Here is a 12,831-nt window from a genome sequence, read left to right on the forward strand (position 1 = left end):
ACATTTGCATTTGCAGGTTTTGTGTAGATGTAGGTTTTCAAATCAGTTGGGAGTATACCCAAATTTGTACTTGCTAGAACTTATGGTAAGAGTATGTTCAGTTTTGTAAGAAACTGCCATGCTGTCTTCCAAAGTAGCTGTACCATTTTGTATTCCCATCAGTAATGAATGAGAGTTCTGTTGCTCTATATCTATCCTCAGCAGAATTTGGTATTGTCAGGTTTTTAAATTTTAACCAATCTAATTGGTATGTGGTGGCCCTGCTGTATTTTTAATGCATTCATAAACAGAGACCTTTTGGGCCATATAAAAATATTTGCCATGCTTGATATTTTATTTCATGTAGTAGATGTTTTTATAAACTTTTTTTGTGGGGCGCCTGGGTGGCTCAGTCGGTTAAGCGTCTGCCTTCGGCTCAGGTCATGATCCCAGGGTCCTGGGATCGAGTCCTGTGTTGGGCTCGCTGCTTGACAGGGAGCCTGCTTCTCCCTCTCCCTCTGCCTGCCGCTCTGCCTACTTGTGCTCTCTCTCTGATGAATAAATAAATAAAATCTTTTAAAAAAACCCTTTCTTTTGTAAATGAAATAATTTTAAAGGTTTTGTTTGGCTTTTAAAGGTTTCTAAAGGATAATGGTAATTTTTATTTAAAAATTTTTTTTTAAGATTTTATTCATTTGAGACAGAGATAAGGGAGAGAGAGAGAGAGAAAGCATGAGCAGGGAAAGAGGCAGAGGGAGAGAAAGAAGCAGGCTCCTTGCTGAGCCAGGAGCCTGATGTGAGGCTCTATCCCAGGACCCTGGGATCATGATCTGAGCCGAAGACAGACACTTAAACATCTGAGCCACCCAGGCGCCCCAGTGTTGGTAATTTTTAAAGCAAAGAATTTTTTTGCATAATTAATTCCCTTGTTATAAATCTTTTCAAAGCTCTTCCAGAAATGAAGCTTTCCTTAGAATAGTGAAGTGTTTTATCATGGAATAAGAAATTTCTCAGTAATATATTCACCTGCTTTTTGAGTTATAGTGTATAATACCTTATTAAAGTTTATTTTACCCTGGGAGTGCCTGAGTGGCTCAGTCATTAGGCGTCTGCCTTCACCTCAGGTCATGATCTCAGGGTCCTGGGATCCAGCCCTGCATCGGGCTCCCTGCTCAGCGGGAAGCTGCTTCTCCCTCTCCCAGTCCCCCTGCTTGTGTTCCCTCTCTTGCTGTGTCTCTCTCTGTCAAATAAATAAAATCCTTAAAAAAAAAATTTATTTGACCCAAAAGATTTAAAAAAATTGATAACTATTTTTTGTTGGAATTATGGGGACCTTATTTCTTTTCACGATTTACATTTTTTGGTCTTTGTTATGTAACTAGAAAATATTAAAAAAGTCAAACGTATAAAATTTATTCTCATAAAGATATATTAAGGGATTTAAAAAAGAACCTTCCCATCCCCAGATCTTCATTTTCTGTGGTGTTAAGGAGGGAAGAGCACTAGGTTGTCAAATCAAGAGGCATTGGCATGGTTCTCAACCCTTACTTAGCTGGCCAATCATGAAGTCCCTTAGTCTCCTTGAACTTCGTTTTCTTCAGTTGTGCGATTAGGAGGTTGTAGCTATCCTTGAGGTGTCACCTTCCAGCTCTAATATTCTATAATTCTGTGGCACCTATACTTGATACGCACTCTAGCTCCTTTTACACCATTGGATGTGTCTTGAAGCTTGTGTCAGAAACATTCAATGGCTTAATAATTGTAGAGTTGTCTTACTAGGTAGCAATCTACATGTTTGAAAAACACATTTAAAAATGTTTTGTATTTATTAGTGCCATTGTCTTTGGTTAGTATGTATATTCCTGGAAGATCTTAGTTGAGATACACATTTTTAAAAAATTCTGTTTATTGTTTGTAGCTGTTTTTTGTAGGGCTTACTGTTTATTTTCTGAAGAAAATCCAGTCTATTTGTTTAATATATTCATCACAAGGGCTCAACCAGAGACTTAATTTAAAAAACAGAAACAGAACAAAAATGATAACCACAGCTTAAGCTACAGAGTCCTAGACAGGAATGAAAAAAAGGACAGACCACCTAAAGAAAAAACAAAAAGGCAACACAAGGAGAGAGGCTAGACTGTCCGGAATTTTGGCTGGAGACCTGATTTGAGTAGGTTTCTTGCAGATACTTCTTAAAGGCTGTGTGGTTTTTCCAGAACTCGGCAGCATGTGTGTTCAAAGGGCTATCGATGTTGGGTTCTCCTAGCAGGCTCTGGATGGACAGCAGGATGGTCCTGACATCATACGGGATAGATCACTTGCCCTTCAGGATGCCCAGGCAGATGTTCCCCTGGGTGTCCACGCTGGGGTGGTAGCAGAGTGTGAGAAACTTCACCCTGTGGGTGCATTGTAGGGGTAGCCCCTGGCAAGCTCCAGGGAGAACATGTACCTCAGGTCTTCATATACCGAGCCAGGTGCTCCATTTGAAAAGGTGGTCTGATTCAGGGAAGGCAGAAATTAGTGTGTCACAAACATCATGAAGGTCATCAGCTCCTGCTGTAGCCTCTTGCCCATGGGGCCCTGCACAGAGTCCCCCCCACAGAGCTGGGCTCGACTCCTTTGTGGGTGGCGGCTGGGATACTGTTCTGGGAGGCCACCCGGGTCACGTGGGGATGGAGCAGGGCTTCCTGTATTTTAAAAAAGGTGTCATGGAGTCTATGCATTAGAGTCACCACCACAGCGATTTAACTGCTTTCATATTTGTTGAGTCATTGTGGTGTTCAGTCTAAGGACCCTTTGAAATTTTTGGTATGTTAAAAATGGTTTGTAAAATGTACTGAAGGAGGTCTTGGTTTCTAACTTTTTAGAAATGTAATGTGTATTCAGTATTGAAATAAGCAGTCAGTCTGTAGGCTGTACCCTCTCGTATATCAGAGAGGAGTAAGACTCTTGGTATGTGTTCCTATGTGGTTAGGAAGTGCAGCAAGGAATAGAGGAAAACAGGGTGAAAGAGAAAGGTCCTTTCCTGGATGTTTTTGTTTTATTCTAATAAATCATTTCATTTCATTTCCTCTTTCAAAAAGTCTACCTGTTCTCTCTTCCTCATGCTGAACATCAACACTAGAGATGAGTGACTGTGGGTCCTCAATCTCTACCCACTCATATACATACTAAGAAAAACTAATTCTACACAGCTGAGAAGCAAGATTTAAAGATACGTGTCTTTTTTTTCCTTTTTAAAGGAGTGGAATAGGAGCGGAGAGTAAGTTTTATTTCTCTTGAGTCTAATAAAATTCAAGTATTTATTATATTAAGATCTGGTCATCACAAGTTCATTTGATGGTTAGGATTTGAAAGTATTAACTGCTCTAAATGCAAGTGAAAATGAACTTCTAGTTTAAGAGAAATGTCAATTATACTAACATTTCTCTGGAAATGGAAGAGTTATCTCTACATGCTATTATGTTAGGGATTTTGTGGTTAGTACTAAAGACCAGTAAGTTAACAGCAGCTAGATGATGTTTTAACGATTTATTGAAGGTAATTGTGCCAACTATAACCAAAGAAGTGGTAAAAGTAAAGATCATTGAACATTTTAAATAGTTTATATAAGGACACACTCTGTAAATACTGATTTTCGTGGCACAGGTTATTTTTTCTATTAGTTATGAAAAATAAATGATGTTTCTATTTTTAATATGCAGGCTTATTTTTCCTAACCAGATTGTACTTTGGCTTTAGAAGTTTTTCAGTCAAATCAATATAAGTAAACATTTTTCTCTTAAAGTTTGTAGTTAGTTAAAATTGTGTGTGTATAATTTAAACAGAGGCAAAAATTACTATTATTATTTTTTTTACCAGAAACAAAATAGGAACCATAGGAATATTTTTAAGTATAAAGAGAGTGAGGGCTCATACTATCAAATACTTAACTGATGTTTTTTGAGGTGTTCAAAAACCTTAATTCATTTACATTCAAAAGCAAACAGCAAGGTTAGTGATCCAGGGAATGGGTTGCGGAACATAAGAGGATGTTGAGTTGCCTGTTCTCACATATCTTACTAGAAATACTACTTCTGATACATGGTGCAGACTGTTTGCTTTCTTGATTTATGAAGATTTAAAACAGTTAGCTCACCGATAATTTTTAAAAATTATATTGCAGTTATACATTATCTTTGCCTGTCAGTTTTTAACAGTTAATTTCATTCACTTAGCTCAATTGTGAGTAGCAATGTCTTTTCTAATATTGGTAATTCCTAATGACTCTTTATTTCCTTATAGGATTGACATAGCATAGTGATTCTCAATTGTGGCTGCACATTAGAATCACTTAGAATGTTATAAAAATATATGAATGCCTAGCTTTGCTCTAGAGATTCTGATTTAAATAGTCTGTGGAGCCTCATTTATCTCTCTGTCTCTATTTTAAACCTCTCTAAGTGATTCTAATATTCAGTCAGGTTTGGAAACCTTGCTGTATATAGAATAGTTTTAGAACCCATCCAAAGCATTTAATGCTGAGACTAAATTTCTTTCTTTCTTTCTTTCATTTTTAATGATTCAACTTAAGGGAAATTTCAGATTGGTTTTTCTATTAAAACATTTTTGTTATAAATTTATTTATTGTTAGGGGAAAAACTTCTAAATTTTGCATATGTATTTTCCTTTTTTCTTATTTTGCCCCTTTAAAGTGAGCACTAATCTTTAATTTGGAATCTAATAAGATATCTTCTGACATTTATTAAGCATAACTCTACTCTAAATCTGCAACAATAATAAGAAATGCTTATATTGTTTATAGGCCATTAGATGGCCCAGAATTTCAAAGGTCCAGTCCAAATAGCAGATGGGAGAAGTGGTTTTACAGAAATATGTTGTACTTTGATCATATTTTTATTAATTTGGTCATATATTTTGAAGAGTAACTATAATAAGGCTTTGTAAATTATCAGATACAGTTTTCTTCACTCTTCATATATATAAATCTTCAGTGAAAGCCAACAAATACATTTCGTAAGAGCAATTTAAATTTTGATTAATTATTATTTAATTATTAAATGTTATATAGAATAATTTATTCTTAAATTAGTTTAGAATCAGTTAAAACATTTTTTTTGAAAAACTTTCTAAGAATTTTAAGTGATCTAATCCATCTGTGGGATAGATTTGTGTCAATTGATGTTTACTAATTCAGCAAGTGTCTGTTGAGTGCCTTTTTCATGCTAGTGGAGTGCTAGTTGCCGGAGATAAATGAACAGATAGGTCACCTATTTTAATAAAATGTGTATTATATGTAATTATTGCAAGGTCATCAATATTTTTATGTGTCCAATACTCTCAGATTTATTTATTTTTCTGGAAGTTTTCATTTTGTCAAAAGAAAGAAATATGAAATGTTAGTTGTCATCAGCACTTGAAGGTCAGTGTGAAATAATGATAAATGCTTATGAAATATTAATTAAGCTGGTAAGAAAAAGTGTTTGCCAAGATCATCAAGGTTCTATGTCATCGTTTGTCCCTGTGCCCCACCTTCCCCATTCAGGGTCTGATATTGGAAAAATGAAAGTCTCAAACATCATAAAAACTAACACTTTGGTTAAATTTGCTGTAGAGTTTGAGAAAAAAATTTACAATGTCAGATACTTTATTGGTGAGTAAATTTGCATTAGTTTTGAATATGATTCTTTAAAGCTTTTTCTGTTCTGAAATTTATTATAGGCTTAACATTCTGACTTCTTAGTATAAGCCATAACAAGGGGCTGAAAATGTAAATGACTGGTTCTTTTTCAAAATCTTGTGTAGTTTACATTTTGTTCAGGTATTTTATAAGTGTTTTGCAACTTTAAGGGAACTATCAATACTTATATATTTGCATGAATATTTCATACTTTGGGTAATTTAGAGGATTTGGGTGCTTGATTTTTTTTGTTTCTAGGTTGTTAGAAATAAGATCTTAGATTTGTGGGCGCCTGGGTGGCTCAGTTGGTTAAGCCACTGCCTTCGGCTCAGGTCATGATCCTGGAGTCCCGGGATCGAGTCCCGCATCGGGCTCCCTGCTCGGCAGGGAGTCTGCTTCTCCCTCTGACCCTCTCCCCTCTCATGTGCTCTCTCTCTCTCAAATAAATAAATAAAATCTTTAAAAAAAAAAAGATCTTAGATTTGAAATATTTTCCTTTTTTTTTTCTTTTTTTAGAAGAAACTCTTTGGAACTTAAAACCATGTAAAACTTACCTTGTCTTCTTTAAAATGTTTGAAAGATTCCTGGGCCTACATTTAGAGATTGTTTTAGTAGATTTGGGATAGACAAGGCACCTAGATTTTTTTTTTAAAGATTTTATTTATGTATTTATATTAGAGAGTGCATGTGTTTGTGTGGGGGCGGGGGAGGAGAGGAGAAGGGCAGAGGGAGAGAGAGAAAATCCCAAGCAGACTCCCTCCTGAGTGTGGAGCCCCATGATGGGTTCCATCCCACCATCCTGAGATCCCAATGCTAGCTAAAACCAAGAGACAGACACGCAACCAACTGAGCCAACCCAGGTTCCCCTAGGCACCTATGTTTTTAACATGCATCTAGGGAATATGGATGTAGGTGGTCCTTAGACCGCTTTGAGAAAGTATGTCTGTACGACTTTCTCGTCCACCTTTAAGAGACTCCCATGACCCTACATTTTGTGGGATGAAAGAGAAATTTGTCTGGCAGAAGGTGATATTGAGGGAAAGATAGGAGATAGTAGAGATAGGTCCTTGAGAACATCTTCCATCATTTCTTTGATTTTTTTTTTTTTTAAAGATTTATTTGAGAGAGAGTGTGTGTGGGGAGAGGAAGAGGGACGAGAGAAGCAGACTCTGCTAAGTGCAGAGCCTGATGCGGGGCTCCATCTTATAACCTGAGATCATGATCTCATGACCTGCAATTGCATGACCTAAGCCAAAATCAAGAGTCGGCCGCCCAACTGACTGAGCCACCAGGTGCCCCTATCATGTTTTTGATTCTGAGAAATGATTGAAATCTTTCAGCTTTCTGGAGGAATTCAGTTAATATGCAGTACCATTTGAAGACTACAACAAAATGCAAACTCACATTATATGGCTTTTGTGATGATTAATTTGAAAAGAGGCATTATTACAAAATGATTTTCTAATGTCTTAATAGCCTAGCAGAAACTTAAATTGGCAGGCTCTTGAAGAAATCGGTGGTTCTGGTTTTGAGAAATTATTTTTTCATTTCTAGACATAGTAATTTATATCTCTATTCAGAGTCCCAGGTTTAACTAATTAACTTAAAACTGCCTTAAAGGTAGAGTGAAAAAATTACAGTAGCTTGTTAATCATGCTTGTAATAAAAAAAAATAATAATGGTTGTTTAAGACCTGCATCTATTTTGACTTATTAAGTGTTCTTTTTTTTTTAAGATTTTATTTATTTATTTGAGAGAGAGAATGAGAGAGAGCATGAGAGGGGGGAGGGTCAGAGGGAGAAGCAGACTCCCTGCTGAGCAGGGAGCCCGATGCGGGACTCGATCCCGGGACTCCAGGATCATGACCTGAGCCGAAGGCAGTTGCTCAACCAACTAAGCCACCCAGGCACCCTTATTAAGTGTTCTTAAGAGTAGGTGAAATTCTAGTTGGTCACTAGAACAGTAAATTAGGACTTCCTAATAAGTATTTCAGTGCTAGGGTAGTTACCTTTGCTTAAAGCTGGTGCTTCAGTAATAACGATCCTTTGAAATAATTTTTATCAGTCAGCAAACTTGTAATCTGGGCTCCTGTTTCTTGCCCTGGCTTAATTCAGTTCAGCAGACATATGTTGAGTACTTACTATAGGCTTGGCCTAGTCTTAGACACCACATATTATAAAGATAAGTTAGGTTTGGTTTGGTCCCTTCCCCCAGGAGAACCACATTTTAAACTACTACCCCTTTTCCATCCCTATTTGTATTTTAGGTACACGAGTCTTGCTTTTGGTTCTTTCAACTATTTTGTTCCCTTTCACCATCGGACATTTTTCTTCTATCCCCAGTGTCTCAATTAATTTAGTATCTTGAGAATGTTTATGAAGCTGTTAACTTTTCCATAACACTTGAGATGTGATTGCAGTGTATTTGTTTATGCCTTTCCTTTTGTTTTTGTAATTGGTGCAGAATAGGTAGGCAACTGATAATTGGAAAATAAGTACACGAAAGAATGCTCCAAGTTTTTTATTCCTTTAACAACTCTAATTTTCGTATATTTGCCTTTATCTGTCCTTGTCTTCTTTTTTTTTTAAGACTGATTTATTTTAGAGAGAGAGAGAGCATGCACACGAGCAGGGGAGGGGTAGAGGAGAGGGAGAGAGAGTCCCAAGCAGATTCCACACTGAGCACGGAGCCTGATGCAGGGCTCAATTTCACGACCCTGAGATCACAACCTGACGAAGAGTTGACCACCCAACCAACTGTGCCACCCAGGCGCCCCCTTGTCTCTTTTCTTACCTGGCTTAGATTGCCTGATCTTTAAGAACATAGCTCTCTTGCCAACAATTTTTCCTCCCCTCTCCCATTGCTTTTCCTTTGTTCCTACTGAAGAGAAATCACATACTTCTGCATACTGGTACCAATATACATTCATGATTTCCAGTTAGAGAGTGGAGCCTCTTGGGTGGCCTGCACCTGCCATATTTCCCTAAGTTTTTCTTGTGACTATTTAAGATCTTTTTAACTCTTACTAAGCCACCAGGCCCTCACACTTTGCAGGTGATCTTGCTTTCTGCTGCATGAGAAAATAAAAGGCAGCAGAGGAGAACTACCTCAGTCAACATCTTGCCACATACTTATCTGCATCTCTACCCATAGTTTGTGAGTGAGAGTGTAGCCAACTGATTATGATTTGGGGATGCAGAGAGGCTTAGGTGGTTTCAGATCTACCACTTGAAACCTTGGCAATTTACTTAACCTCAGAGTTTCTTTCCTCATTTATAAAAAGAGAGTAATAATATATATAGGGCTGCTAGCAGTTGTAAAGAGCATTATACCTTATAAGTAGTAAATTTTCAATTCAAAATGATGATGATGATGATGATAAACAATCTTTAAGTAAATGGAGGGATCTCTTTTTCCTACCTGAGGCTAAGCCTTCCACCAGTGAGTTGAACTCCATTCCCTCTTAACTTTCTTTTAGGAACCTTGCTCTATTTGTTACTACTCTTATTTTTCAGAATCAACCTTTCCAGTGGGTCCTTTCCCATCAGCATTTACACGTTTCACTCTTTCCTGATTTAAAAATCATCATACTCCATATACTTTTCCAACTATTTTTCTATTTACTTTCTCCCCTTTACAGCTAAATTTCTTGAGGAAGTTGAATAAGTTGCCAGTTTCCAGGTACCAGGATAGACTCTGAAAAGAGAAAAGTGATAACTTTTGTTATAGAGGCCTGACTGTATTTTCAGGATTGTTGGTGAAACTTTTCTGCAAAAGAAAATATCCTTTGAAATACATTAGAAATTACATTTTGGGGCTTCTGTGTGGCTCAGTTGGTTAGGTGTCTGCCTTTGTCTCAGGTCATGATCATGGGGTCCTGGAATCGAGCCCTGCATCAGGCTCCCTGCTCCCTCTGCCCCTTCTGCTGTTTGTGCTCTCTTTCTCAGTATCAAATGAATAAGATCTAAAAAAAAAAGAAAAGAAAGAAATTACACTTCTTTCAGGGGGTTAAATATATATTGAGAAAATATACAATGAAGACTTTTTGGAAAGGGGCAAGTGTTTTTGTATAATTGTTTGAGGCTATCAGAATTCCTCTTTAATTATGAATGACAAATGCTTTAGTTAAAATATTGCTTACCCTGTTTATGGTCCATTCAAGAAAAAAATGGTATTCTTCTGTTACATTCTGTTACTGAATTATTATTTGTACTACTAGGTGAATAGGAAGAATCGTTAAATAGGCTAATTTTATTACTATTCTGCTATTTAAAAATAAGGCAGGAAATTAAGGTTTCATTTAGGTTTTCAGTCATTTCTGAATTTTAGATATAGGCTGATTTTCTTAGTGTATACAGTCTAAGCTCAATATTTCATGTAAGTTAGGATATGTAAATAATCATATTATGGAAAAAAACCATGGCAAGAATCTACAAGTATTTAACCTTTCCACGTTTTGGTTATGCCATCTATAAAGTGGTCCTAATACCTGTTTCAGAGGGTTTTTGATCAAGAATAAATATAATCATATATGTGAATATAACTAATTTATACTCTAAATATTCATAAAAAGAGTACAACTAAGGTAAACAATAGCTGTACAAAGAGTAAAGTTAATAGTAGTACAAGTATAATGAGATTATAAGGTAGTAGTGTCAATATAAGAGGTAAAAAATATTTTTATTCCACCTTGTGATTTTAAAATTTGATATAAATCCAGCTGTTACCAGATGGTTATACACCTTAAAAAAAAAAAAAACTTTTACCACTTATTTAAGTACGCTGTGCTGTGAATATGTTGGTCTAATAAATATTGTGATATAACTGTTATAATAATTGTTTTATATATATATATACACACACACACATATATGTATGAGTGATTGATATATCATACTAAACTGAAGAAACTATTGTCCTTAACCATTTCCTCCCCTTCCCCCCGCCCCAGCCTCCTCATCAGAATGTATTTTTTGGGAGTATATTGCCATGCCAGGCATAATGGTATTTTAATGTCACTGCTCTGCTGAAGCACTAAAGTTAAAAGACTAGAATTGTGCTTACTTAGTGACTTAAGATGCGTAACCATAGGAGGTCTGGAGATTACATTTATTTGACAAAGATTTTACATTTGAAATGCTCTATTTTTTTTTTAAAGATTTTATTTATTCATTTGAGACACAGAGATAGAGAGAGAGAGCATGAGCAGGGGGAGAGGCAGAGGGAGAGGGAGAAGCAGGCTTCTTGCTGAGCCAGGAGCCTGATGTGGGGCTCGATCCCAGGACCCGGGGACCACGACCTGAGCCGAAAGCAGACACTTAAGGACTGAGCCACCCAGGCGTCCCAAAAGTATTTACTTATTTTAGAGGGGGAGAGGAGAGTGAGAGCTGGGGCAAGGGGTGGGGTGGGGTGGGTAGGAGCGGAGGGAGAGGGAGAGAGTCTCAAGAAGATTCTGTGCTGAGCCTAGAGCCCAATGCAGGGCTCGATCTCACGACCCTGAGATCCCCACCCAAGCCAAAACCAAGAGTTGGACACTTAACTCACTGTGCCACCTGGCACCCCTGCGATTTATTTTAATTTTTATTTTATTTTAAAAAATTAAATTTTGTATTTAAAGTTTTTTTTTTTAAGATTTTATTTATTTATTTGGCACAGAGGGAGAGAGAGGGAGAGAAAGCAAGCACAGGCAGGGGAACTGGCAGGCAGGGGAGAAGCAGGCTCCCTGCTGAGCAAGGAGCCGGATAGAGGGCTTGATCCCAGGACCCTGGGATCATGACCTGAGCTGAAGGCAGCTGCTTAACTGACTGAGCCACCCAGGCACCCCTAAACAATTTTGTTTTTTTTTTTTAAGGGGCACCTGGGTAGCTCAGTCAGCTAAGCGTCTGAGTCTTGATTTCGGTTCAGGTCATGATCTCAGGGTCATGAGATGTAGCCTGTGGAGCCTGCTTAAGATTCTCTCCCTCTGCCCCTCTCCCCCCTCCAACCCCACCTGCTCATGCACAGGTGGGAGCTCTTGTTCTCTCTTAAAAAAAATAATAGATTTTAAAGAACAATTTTAGATTTACAGAAAAATCAAGACTATATTACAGAATTCCCTTATACACCCCACCCCATTTCCCCTATTTTTAATATATTGTATGATAATTAATGAATCAATATTAAAACATTATTATCTAAAATCTATATTTTTACGCAGTATCTTTTTTCTGTTCTGAAATCCCATCTAGGATACCAGTTAGATTTAATTTTCATGTCTCCTTAGGCTTCTCTTGACTGTGGCAGTTTCTCAGACTTTCCTTGTTGATGACCTAAGCAGTTTTGAGGGGTACTGGTCAGGTATTATATTCTTTATTGGAATTTGTCTGATGTTTTCTTCATGATTAGGCTGGGGTTGAAGATTTGGGGAGGAGGAACACAGAGGTGAAGTGCCATTTTTATCACATCATACCAAGGGTATATACTATTACTATGATTTAGTGCTGTTGATGTTGATTTGATCACTTGGCTGAGGTAGTATTTGTCAGGTTTCTCCACTGTATTCTTTTTTCCTCACCCTTTCCATACCGTATTTTTTGGAAGGAAGTTACTCTGCACAGCACATACTTAAGGAGTGGGGAGTTAGGTTCTCTCTTCCTTGAGGGCAGAGTGTCTGCATAAATTATTTGGAATTCTGCTTGGGAGATTTTTCTTTCATCATTGAATTCTTTATATCAGTGTGGACTTAAATATTTATTTTTATACCTTGGGTTATAATTTAGTACTACTTTGTTTTGGCCATTGGGAACTTCTCTGTTAGCTCCCTATGTCCCATCAAGGTAGTGTATTTATGGTATGTCTCTGTGTCTGTGTGTGTGTGTATACTAACCTGTGTATATACACGTAAGCATAAATGTATTTTTAAAATTCATTTATTTGATAGAGAGTGAAAGTGAGAGAGCACAAATAGAGGGAGAAGAAGAAGCATGCTTCCCGCAGAGCAGGGAGCCAGATGAGGGGCTCGATCCCAGGACCCTGGGATCATGACCTGAGCCGAAGGCAGACGCCTAACCGACTGAGCCACCCAGGCTCCTCTCCATAAATATTTCTATGTATAATCATCTGCATCTCTACTAAGCTAAACATGAGTTCATATTTTGACTCTACGTCTAATCCCTTATATTACCACTGGATCA

General features: G+C 37.4%; 1 protein-coding gene and 1 pseudogene across 6 annotated transcripts in view; one reads left to right on the plus strand and one right to left on the minus strand.

Annotated features, from left to right (window-relative positions):
• The window catches only part of ZZZ3 (zinc finger ZZ-type containing 3), a 101,252-nt gene that overhangs the window by 56,227 nt on the left and 32,194 nt on the right, over positions 1-12,831 (plus strand). The window lies entirely within an intron of this gene.
• On the minus strand, positions 2,075-2,702 carry LOC114208357 (ubiquitin-conjugating enzyme E2 C pseudogene; annotated as a pseudogene).

Source organism: Eumetopias jubatus, unplaced genomic scaffold, assembly GCF_037043125.1.
Source record: "Eumetopias jubatus isolate StellerSeaLion01/CBP00866 unplaced genomic scaffold, mEumJub1_p1.0 scaffold_4, whole genome shotgun sequence".
NCBI classification, from domain to species: Eukaryota; Metazoa; Chordata; class Mammalia; order Carnivora; family Otariidae; genus Eumetopias; species Eumetopias jubatus.